We start from the raw sequence: 12,014 nt of genomic DNA, 5'->3' as shown, positions 1-12,014 counted from the left end.
TAAAATATATATGATGGAACTGTTCTTTATATTTTTCTAAATAATAAATATATATGTGTATATATGTGTGTGTGTGTGTATATATATATATATATATATATATATTTACTTTCCCAGAGTTTTTATTAATAAATTACGTTCATTTGTCTCCAATAATTCTGTTACTATTTTAGTAGACTTCAAAGATGAAATGTTAAATAATGGAGTTTAAATAATTAAATATAACATTCAATGAAAAAGGATACTAGGTGAGAGCCTACATTCTCGACCTTATATATTACTTAATAAGTGAAGGCCTGAGTGTATGTGTCATTTAAATATTTTCTGTCTGTATCTTATTTTTTTCAATGAGATTATAATCTCTAAAAGAGGGATTAAGTTTCCTACCTTACTGTTGCCATGGATAGATTTCATATGTAGAAATCTTAGAGATTTCTCAACTTCAACAACCAAACCTTAAACCTTGCTCTCATCTAGTGTTCCGATCTCAATAAACAATGAAAAGTAGAAACCAGTCTCGCTTGACACCCCTCTTTCTGTCCTCTAACCCTCCCCCAAGTTTCTTAAATCAATCTACTCATCTCACTCTCTACAGCCAGCTACCATCCCAGATCAAAGTACTATAGATTCCCACCAGGATTTAGGAAAGCAATTAAATAGCTTCACTTCAATGCAGCCAAATAATGGCTCTGAAATACAAATACAATCTGGGTCTTCCCCTACTTCAGTGGCTCTTAAAGTAAACTCATCGCTCTTAAAATCTTTAACAAAACCTACAAGAGTCAGTGTGTTCATTCCCCTATCTAGATCTCAGGATGCTTCCTGTTCCACTCCTTTCTCTGCTTTCTTCACCCCAGTCTTCTGTTAGTTCCACAAATATATTAAGCTTCTTCCTACCACAGGCCTATGCCTGCCACAGCGTCGGGGATCAAAAGGATCTTACCCTGGTTTATACCCATTCTTCTTTCAAATCTCGACCTTCCCTGATCTTTACCACAAAACTTAAATGCTTCTTTTTAGCAAGGGTATGAAACTACCTACGGTAAAATAATCAGAATTATATTTTAAATTTATTTGTTTGATGCTTTGAACACTGTCTGTCTTTCCCACCACTCTGGAAGATCTGTGGGTCTGATTTTGCTCATGGTTGCTTCCCTTATCCCTGGCAGAGTGCTGAACACACTACTGATACTCAACAAATAAGTGTTGAGTAAATAAAAAAAATAAACAAGTGCTAACGGCAAAACCCTATTTGAGTGGAATGATCTGAAGCTTAATAATCATGCACTGTACAAAGAGACTTTAAAAGATTTTATTTTTAAATTGTAACCATACAGGCGTACTGTTTAGCCTCTACTAGACTGTAAGCTCTGCATGGGGTTTATTCACATCTCTAATTTGTAACTGCTGAAGTTACTATTTCTTAATGAAATGATAAATGAATGATGAAACTAAAAGATCTATTATTTGCTTATGTCTACCATGAAACAAAAAACTTATCATCTGAAATATTGAGAAATAGCTTTAGTTCAGTGCATGGTATACAGCATACTATAAGTCCGTTAAATGAAACCAGGCTCTAAAAGAGGAGGAAATAAGCCAGCTACATGGGGAAAAAATTACTTGGAAACTCGTGGTCTTTAGCAAAGGCTATACTGAAGGCAAATGAAATTTAAATTGAATTTAAGATTACTCAACCACAAGTGCTGTATAGTTCAGAAAATAAAGCACTGTAATATATTACTGGCCTTTATTTTGGCTGTAATTATGAAAGATGGATGCTAATGAAGATCAACTGCTGAGGTAATATATATTTAATTTAAGCCAATTTTATTTATATTCTGTAAGTCTATTTCAGATAGGAAATGGGGATGTACAGGTTGCTATAAGAATACAAAGAGTGGGCACTTAACACTGCCCAAGAAAGGCATGCCGACACATGAAACTTGAGGTAGGTCTTGAAAAATGAGTCCGGAAGAAAAGAAAGGAAAGGATTTCACTCAGAGGCACAGCGACAAAAGCATATGGTACACTGTGGGACCTGTAGGTAGGTTAGTACAGCCTCAGTATAAGGCAGGTGTCAGATGGGCTTTGTACATCAAGCCAAAATTCTGGAACCTAAAAGAAGGCAACAAGAACATTCAAATATTTTAAGCAGGGGACTGCATGCTTAAGTTTGGTTTTAAAGAGCTCACTCTTGATAGTATGAAACTAGACTGCAGCAGCTAAGCTAGGAAGGGATTAGTTAGGACACTTTTACACTCTTTAAACAATAAATTCTCAAAGCTTGAACTTGGATCTTGACAGACAGAAAGGAAGATAAAAGGAAGAATCTCGAGATATTTAGTTACAGTATCAACAGGACCTACTCACTGGCAATGTGGGAGAAGGTGGAAATGAAAAATGCACAAGATGGAAGAGAAGCAGAGGATAGAGAGATTCTGAGTTTCTGATCTGAGCAATGGGTGAAGGGCAGTCCCAATGAAGGTCAAGAATAAAAGAGTGGGATGTGGTGAGAGGAAGAAGGACAGAGATGATTTATTCAGCATGAGATGTGGAGAGTTTGGGATACTTCCAGAATATCCAAATAAGGACGGCAAGTTGCCTATTAAATATCCAAGTTTGACCTCAGGAAAAAAATCTCAGTTGGATCCATATATGAAAATCAAGTTGGAGACTGAAACACTGGGAAAGAATAAAACTGCCTAGGGAGCGTGTATAGAGGAAGTAACGGCTAATTAAAGAACCTGGAGATCACCCAGGCTCCACAAAAGTGCAGTGGAGCTCAAGACTCTCTCCATCCCTAACCTACAGCCACGTATAGCTGGACCACAGCCAATATGACTTTTGGGAGTGGAGAGCTCAGGCCCAAGTTTTCACCATGATGTTTGTACAGCAGCGTTCAGTAAAAGACTTTCAGCAATAAAAATGCTCTCTATTCTATTAAAGGCTAAATTTTCAAAATGCTCTGTGAAATATTCTTTTCTCAGATTGTTTACTCAAAAAAAGATCTGGGTTCTCAGGTCTTTTAATCTTGCTAATGTACATTATGTGCTCTAGAAGAAAAGTATAATATGCAGCAATTTCTTAAACTTATTTGGCCACTGAACTCTATATTTTTCTTTTTATGGGACATACCACTGAACTTTGCTTCTGAGGAACACACTTTAAAAGAAAATACACTCTGTTAGCATATAATAATCTGAAGAGAATGAACAGGGTTAGCAAAAAAAAAAAAAAAAAAAAAAAGGAGTTACTTGGCTGTAGAGCCAAAACTTTTGGAAATCACAACAAAAAACATAGAAATGCCACATTTCTCATAACGTACAACCTTCAAGAAAGGAACTTTCCAATTCCCGAGTGATATTTATCACAAGTCATCGGCTAACCTCAATAATAACAATTATAAATTGCACTCATTTCTATTAAAAACTATAATAAATTATTCTTTATTATCATGTCTAAACAGGAAGAAAAGGAATGGAAAAGAAAACAAATATTAATTATCCACCATCTCCTTTGTCACAACAGCATCTTCATGAGGTGGGTGCTGTTATCTGGTATCCATATGGGGGAACTAAGCACTGGTGCTTGGCTGGAAGGTGGCAATGCTGGGATCCAATCCTAGTCAAATTCAAAATCCTTGCTCTTTCCCACTATTCCATAAATATTGCTAGGATTAATTAGTTAAAATCCATTCTTGTTTCCAACACTGGAAGTTGTTAATTTTGATTACTTTCATTTAAAATGTAGATAATGAAAACAGTAAGAAGCAGTCAAACCTGATAACATCTAATGTTCTTTTCCCATGCAATCAGAGAATATCTAACTGTAAATCATATGGTTTCATAGTCACTTAACTCAGTAAAGACTTTCATGATGAACAAATGAGAACATAAAGCATTCCTTGTGAGCTTATCTAAATATGAGCTTGCATTTCTGAGTAGCTCTCCTATTTTATCAGGTTTTATTTAATATTTGAGAACCTCAGTTTCTACACAGTTTGCACAATTAAAATTAAATATCACTGATCCCCATTTTTATTTCCACCAGCATGCTTTGAGGGAAAAACGTCACCCAACTTCTATCAATAACTGTGATTCACTTTCTCAAAGGAGGACCTTGAGGGAGTTACACCAAGAATAATTAAGGAAGAACATATATAAATCTTAGAGGTTGTGTCCATCTCCACTCTGTCACAACACCTCTCTATATAATATTCTTGACTTGCTATTCATAAAACGCCTCCTTTCTTCAATCATAAATTCTGAGTTCCTATAAATCACCCAATAACCACCATTTTAGTTATGCTAATTTGGGTATTTTTTATATAAGATAAAAGGTTTATATCACACTTGGCAAAACCAAATTCAAGGTTTCAACTATATTCTGCATAAGAAACTAAAAAGTTACAAAGAAGAGAGGGTAAAAGGAAAGGGGCTGATGGAGTGAGGCTTTAACAAGGAACTAGGATGATAACGTCAGCTGAATCCTGACAAGGCAAGGCAAGAATCCTGGTAGGACCTTGGGAATATAAACGCAATTGACTTCAGGAAAGGCCAGCATCAGGGAAAAGGGCAGGGCAGGATTCCTTCAACAACTGCCCGGTTGGAAGATAAAATATAAACACAAGTGACTGAAATATCTAAATATTTACACAACCACAGCTGGAAAAAGATACACACGTAAGTGCTAAGTATTTCAAGGAAATATATCAAAGTCACATGAGATTTATTATGAGGAAACCAAACTCCTAGTTGGATGTAAACTGTTCCCCCCTTTAAGACGTTGCATTTACAGAAACATAAGCAAGTAACCGTTTAAGAGACTGATTTGTTAATATTCTGCTGAGGTATGCAAACATACAAATATATAATTTTATTCTTTTTTCAAATGTAATCTTCTTTTCTAGTATAGCAGTAATACATGTCTCAGGGTTTTGTTTGTTTAGGTTTTCAAGTCTGTTTCTTCTTAGCAGATTGAGCAAAGCAGTATTTATTTTATTAACAAGGTTTTGTTTTGATCCAAATTTCTTTTTCCTATCCCGTGGTAGGTAAAATGGAAAACCTAAATGATTAAAATATCCATTCGTATCATGTATCATATTAAAACATCTGCAGCACAAGAATGCCTAAAAGCACAAGAGAAACAAGTTCAGTGAGTAGTTGACATATGCACAATGAATATTAAGAGACAATTTGGTGACATTTGCCCAAAGGGGGGTGTGGAGAATATACATTTGCCTTGACAACATACCTATATTTGTAAAAGAATACTTACATTCTTAAAAGAGCCTTGCCTCTTAACCTTTTTTATTTAAGCTCCATTTACATCTTAAGGAGCAAAAGGCCTCCAATTATTAACATAAATCCTATCATGGGCTCCAATCCTGTAATTTTCCTGTCAGAATTTCATCCTACAAGGAGATATTTGTTAAAAATAAGAAGACAGCACCCATTAATTACTCATTGTGCAGAGAGTAGACTTAAATATCCTCTACTGAGTTATACACATTTCCCAAATACTCATGCTTACTGTAACTATAAAAACAGAGCACACTCTACAGAAAAACCTGGTAATTTCACCTGAAATTTATATAGAGTAAAGGAATACAAGATGCATTAAAATAATTATATGATTAATGGATCATGCCATTTTCCTTAGGTACTTTGTTCCTTCCTAATTCCCCTTGATTATAATTCCACCTAACAAATTGGGGAGAGGGATTATTTTCTAGTCAAAATTTAGAATAATCCCAATAATTAACTGAGTGCCACTGGTACTGTCTGTTATGATCTTAAATGATTACTAAAACAGACCAAAATGAAATTCTAGGAATGAATCCCTGGGATTTTTGTAATATTTCTACAGAATCTAATATAATATGGCGGTGTCCCCAGAGATGTGAGAAAGACTGACAGTCTCATAAGTTAAATTTTTGAAACAATATTGCTTGCCCTTCCCCCTATTTTTAATAATATGATCATGGAATACAAATATTGCAGAAGCTACTATGGCATTAACTGCAAGAAATGCCTCAGCTGACTCAAATCAGCCAGGATTTCACTATAAACTATAACTAAAGGGACTGGAGGGTTGAGTTGTTCAGTTGAGTTCATGCTTCCTATCTGCCCTTTAGTAAAATTTCCAATTAACATGCAAATAAGAGAATTTTATTTTCAATAAAATGCCAAACAAAATGTTTACATATCTTAAAGTCCAAATTCTCTCACTCTCTTACCCATTAGTTTACCTATATATCATGCCTACATTGCATTAAGACTTGTGCTAAACATTGGCAAGGCAAAGAAAAATGAAATAAAATTCCTAACCTTAACAGCCAGAAGTTCAACAAAAGAGACAGAAATATTAATAAGGATAATATTGAAAAATAAGAGCCATACAAGGAGAGGTAGGAGGAGGAGAAACTAGATTCCAGAAGAAGGAACTGCATTGGCAAGAAAGCATTAACTAACACATTATTTGTGGGGAAATTTTATTAAATCTAAAGAATGGGTTCAGTTTGAATGGGTTTAAATCTAGGCTCTGCTACTTGTTAGCTGTGTGAACTTGGATAAATTGCTTCACCTCTCTGAAAGTTTCTTCCTCTGTAAATGACTATAAAAATAATACCTATACTTTAGAGGATAGCATAATCCCTGAAGCACAAAATAATATTGCATTAACTCATGGGTTAGAACCATTAAGTAGTATTTTGGAAATTGGAATAAAGACCATTGTTTGATTCTATGATTCTCTTCTTCTGGGATTACATTAGGACTCTTGTTAATTTATAAAGAAATCAATTACATTTTTCCTAAATCTGTAAGAACAGTTGCAGACTAAGCCAGTCTCTAGTTTTAGTTGAGAAGTCAAACCAAAATAATTTCTCATTTACACAGTTCTTGGCAAGATCTGGCACAATTCCAGCAAAACAGTTTTCAAGAGGATAAAAAAGTAAAATAAAACTAGAGCACTTAGCACAGCCAACTGATTGTTTTACTAAGAATTATCAGATGTTGACGCTAAGATCATCTATAATGAAGCATCTCTGTTCCGTGTGAAAAATATTCCATATAGATATATTGATTAAATATATTACTTTCAAAACTTTAAAAGACACAGTAATGCTTTTAAAATAATACAGATTCGGGTTGAGAGGGCCAAGATGGTGAAGTAGAAAGACCCTGAGATCATCTCCTTCCATGAACACACCAAAATTGCAACCCTTTACAGGGCAACTATCTATGAGAGTGACCTGAAAACTAGCGGAAAAGATCTTCTATAACTAAAGTTATAAAGAAGGAACCAAAATGAGACAGATAAGAGGTGCAGAGACATAGTACAGTCAAGACCCACACCCCCAGGGAGATGACCCACAAACAGGAGGAGAATCACAACTGCTGAGGTTTTCTCCAAAAAGCGAGACGTTTAGGCCACCATTGGGTTCTCTAACCCAGGGGCCCTGCCTGGAAGAAGAGCTCGCAGAACACTTGGTTTTGAAGGCCAAAGGGGTTTAGATACGGGAGAGTCAGAGGGCTATAGAAAACAGACTTCTCTGTGAAAGGGCATGCAAAAAATTCACACCCTCTGAGTCCCAGCCCAGAGGCAATAATCTGAAAGGAACCTGGGTCAGATCCACTTGCTGATCTTAGAAAAGCCTCCCAGAGAGGCAGAAGGCAACTGGGACTCCCCTGAGGACATAAATGCTGGCAGTAGCCATCTTGGGGAGCTCGTTATACCATGAAGACACTGGTGTAGGCAAGCACCATTTTGGAGTCCTCCCTCTGGCCTAATAGCGCTAAAGGCTTACCCGGCCACCGGGGGCGGGGCAGCCCAGCACCAGTCACCACACAAAGCAGGGCTTAGCAGTCAACCAGACCACAAGCCCACCCCGCCTACCAGCGCACCCACAGTAGTTAGCCCTGCCACAACAGAGGGGCCCAGGTAGCCCACACAGGGGACACCCCAAGAGCATACAGCTCTGGTGAACAGAGGGGAGCATGCTGCTGGGCCCCATAGGATGTCTCCTATGTAAGGACACTTCTCCGAGACTGGGAAACGTAACCAACCTACCTAACTACGTAAATATAAACACAGAGAATTAGGCAAAATAAGGAGGCAGAGGAATATGTGCCAAATGAAGGAACAAGACAGAATCCCGGAAGACCTAAGGAAAGTGGAGATAAGAAATCTACCCAATAAAGAGTTCAAGGTAATGATCATAAAGATGTTCAATAAACTGAGTGAACAGTCATATTGTTCTTCTTTTCCTTTTCATTACAAAGATAAAAAATCCTATGGGTAGCGAGAATATAGATAAAGTTGGTAATTGTGTAGCATAACATTTCAAGTCAACTCTCTGTAGATATACTAAGACTATCAAAATTCACAAATAATTCTTTATTTATTAATGCTCATACTGATGAACCAAGATATTTAGGTCTGAACATAGAATCGCTTGTTTCAGCTTTTAGGACTGTTTTTTATAGACAAAGCGTTTTGGACAATATTTTGAACTATGAAAACAGTATATGGGTGGTCCTGTGAATATTTTTTATTGTTATAGAAATATAGTTCATTCTAATATTGGATTTTCCACATATTAGAACAAATTATGTGGCATTCCAATCAATGTTAATTTATACTTCATTTCTTTGGATATAATATAGAAACAGCAAATGGTTATAAATTTTAGCTAACTACTTCAGTACACAAAACATAAGAAGACTTTCCTTATTGAAATAGCAACATAAAAACACTCTTATAACTGTATAAAATAAACCTGGCTTACTAATCTTCCTCTGTCCTGAATTCAAATTTCTAGGGGAAAACCTTTATTCTGAAAATAATCTTATTTTTGTGTTTAAAAATGTTTTTAAATCATAAATTAAAAGTACATAAAAACAAATATGGATAAAATATAATTCCTTAACTGTACAGAAGTTTTTAAAAAATGATTATGTAAAGTAATATTTATCAATTCTTTCCCTAAAGAGTTACATTAGATTTTCATAGAATCTGTATAGATATAATTTACTTAGTCAATAACCTTTAATCAATTAAAGTATTAAAATAAAACTTTCAACTTTATTTCTTGAATTAGTCATGCTTGAGCCATATTTAGAGAACTCCTGAATCTAGGTTAAGTTATTAATGTCTGCAAGATAGAGTATGGAATTGCAATTCTAAAATTAATGGTCTAAAGACAATTACTCTTTTGGAAAACAAAACACTTAAAACAACTTTTAAAAGATTACTGAGAAATCTCTATAGGAATGCAGTCAACTTCACTCATTTTAAAACACAGTCAATACTTCTGACATGAACAAGAATTTCTAAACAAACTCTTTTACAATTAGCAAACTTTCATCTTCACCTCTCCATAACTTCCCCGTTTCTCTCTCATTATATCTCAAATTTAGTTCTTACAGATTCTAAAAGGCACCCTAATAAAAAAATGCTGAGACGCAGATTCTAATCCTTTGATATATGAGATATGGGGATTTAAAAGCTATTCTATATGTTAACTTAAAATCGACTCTGTAATCTTTATTTTCTAAAGAGATAAGTAAATACTTCATCAATCCACAACAAAGTTCTGTGTAGTTGATCTAACAGAGAAAAATCCATGTACATAAATTATTACCATATGTAAATTTTGATGCAAAATGATAAAATTCCAAGAAATTCTTCTGAGGATTTTTTTCTTTTTTGCACTCTGACTTGAGATTTGTAACGCTCTCTCTCTCTCTTTCTCTCTCTCTCTCCTTCTTTTGCAGGTATGTTTGGAATTTTTTTTTCTTGTGGAATGGAGGTCTGTTGTCACTTTTTCCTGAGGGTTTTTTATTTTTTAATTGCAATAATATGATGTCTATATGAATTTATCATTTTGTATGCTAATGTAACTTTAAAAAGGAAATATAATACTTTTAATCATTATTTTGATGGTGGTTTAATTAATTTTGAGGGGAAAGCGCCATAAAATCAGTTTTGATTAGAAAGCATTTATAATATTGAAATACTTCTGCTTAGTTACTAAATAAAAAATAACTGAAATACTTCTACATCTCCAGTGCCTACAATAGCATCTAGCACTCAGCAGGTATTCAACAGAATTTGTTGAATGAATAATCAGATAATGGGAAAAAAATGATGGGTGGATGCCCGCACACATATTTATAAATAGTTTAGAACATGGTATAGACACACATCCATACTTGAAGACAGTCAGTGCCCACCCTCCCACCCCCTCCCACGCCCTCACCCCCCCCACACCCCACACCCCCACCCCCCGGGTTCAAGAGAAAGTAAGGGAAATCTTTACTTCTGCTTCTGGGAAGCAAACATCCACAGGAAAGGAGCCCTGAAGCAATGGCCTCCCTGAAAGGATTTGGAGATACACTGGTCCATTTGAAGTAGGGAGCTTTCTTTAAAATTAATTCTAACACCTTTGGAACCTGTACAGAGTATCATATGCAGCACAAACACAAAGATTAACACAAGTGTAAGTTGCACAATTCTAGCACAAGAGATAGACTGAGAAAAAGAGAGACAGAAGGAGAAAGAGACCAAGAAAAAAGATGTAAAAAGAATATTAATGTCAATTTCTTAGGGACTGTTGAAAATTCTCTCTAATTTTCTCTAGCTTTTAAGTATTCCATGATGTTCTGGTATTATTTTCATAATAAAATATTTTATTTTAGAAGTGTGAAAGGCAACAAAATGTTTTGCAAAATATGGAGAAAATAAAATTCAACTTTTGCTAACTCTTTAGCATTCATTTATTCACTCAACAAATATGTACTAAGTACTCACACTACACCAGGTCTTTGCTAGATGCAGGTAATACAAGAGTGCAAACAAAGAAACAAACAAAAACAGTAGTACCTGTCTTTCTCTCTCTCTCTCTCTCTCTCTGTTACTAAAACTGCAAAGTCAATGTGAACGATACACAGCTAACACTGTGTGCACTTGAACGATGCATATGCACTTATATACCTTTTAGCCAATATTACCCTTTTTTTGCGAATACACAAAAGCAATCACTGAACAAATGAAAGAGTTGTATATGCAAAGCTGTGTGAAACATAGTTAGAATTAGTGGAAGCAAATGTACTCCATGCAAGACAGAATGAGCAGAAGCCAATGTCTTCAACCAAAAATAAGCCCTCCTGGAAAGGTTGAAAGTCTGTATGAGATTTAAATGAAAAGAGGCCACAAACCCTGAGGCGCAGAGCTGCTTGGTCCTGCCCTGTGCCCTCACTAGGAGTTCAAAGACTGGATATGGATTTAAACCTATTAACAGGTATCAATCACCTCTTCTCTTTAGGAAACAAATAGACCTAATTATTTTACTTATCTTCGATACATTACAAGGTAATTCCTAGTCTATGTCACTCAGGGAAAGTCTTTTTTTCTTCTTAATCTTAAATAAATTTTCTCTTCACATTTGACTATTTTTGAGAAATTCTGAGACCTTCTATTAATAATAATTAAGACCCGATTACATTATCAAAATATATTTACATTTTTCCTACTCAGCCTGTTAATAACTAGTAAAATATTTCAATATAATAGGTATTTCTCTAGCTTTCTGCTAGCACTGAAACAAGAACTGAGATGGAGAGGGATGAAAGTTGTTTTTGTTTGTTTACTTGGCTGATTTTTTGTTTTATTCATTTTAGAACTGTATTTATTTGTAACTATATTTATATAATGTATTATATTATATATTATTTATTTATAGAATATGGTCTTTTGAAAAAGTAAGGGTACTTTTCTTTTGAAGTAAGTATTTTGTTTACTACAAGTATGTATAAAATTGCATCTAATGTTTTCAGAGACAAATATAGGCGCATCAAAATAAAGCCTTCCAAAATATCAGGTACAGGCATTCCAAACTGGAGTAGTAATGACCCACTCAGTAGGTAACCTTTAAAAAAATTTTTTTTTAATATTAAACATTAAATGAAAGCAATGAGCCTCAATATGCGATCCATCTTTATTTGTTT

General features: G+C 34.9%; 1 protein-coding gene across 1 annotated transcript in view; it reads right to left on the bottom strand.

Annotated features, from left to right (window-relative positions):
* The window catches only part of ROBO1 (roundabout guidance receptor 1), a 946,213-nt gene that overhangs the window by 316,165 nt on the left and 618,034 nt on the right, over nucleotides 1-12,014 (bottom strand). The gene's annotated exons all lie outside the window — the stretch shown is intronic.

The sequence above is a fragment of the Phocoena phocoena genome, chromosome 4 (assembly GCF_963924675.1).
Source record: "Phocoena phocoena chromosome 4, mPhoPho1.1, whole genome shotgun sequence".
Classification (NCBI taxonomy): domain Eukaryota; kingdom Metazoa; phylum Chordata; class Mammalia; order Artiodactyla; family Phocoenidae; genus Phocoena; species Phocoena phocoena.
This window is presented reverse-complemented; position numbering and strand designations above follow the sequence as displayed.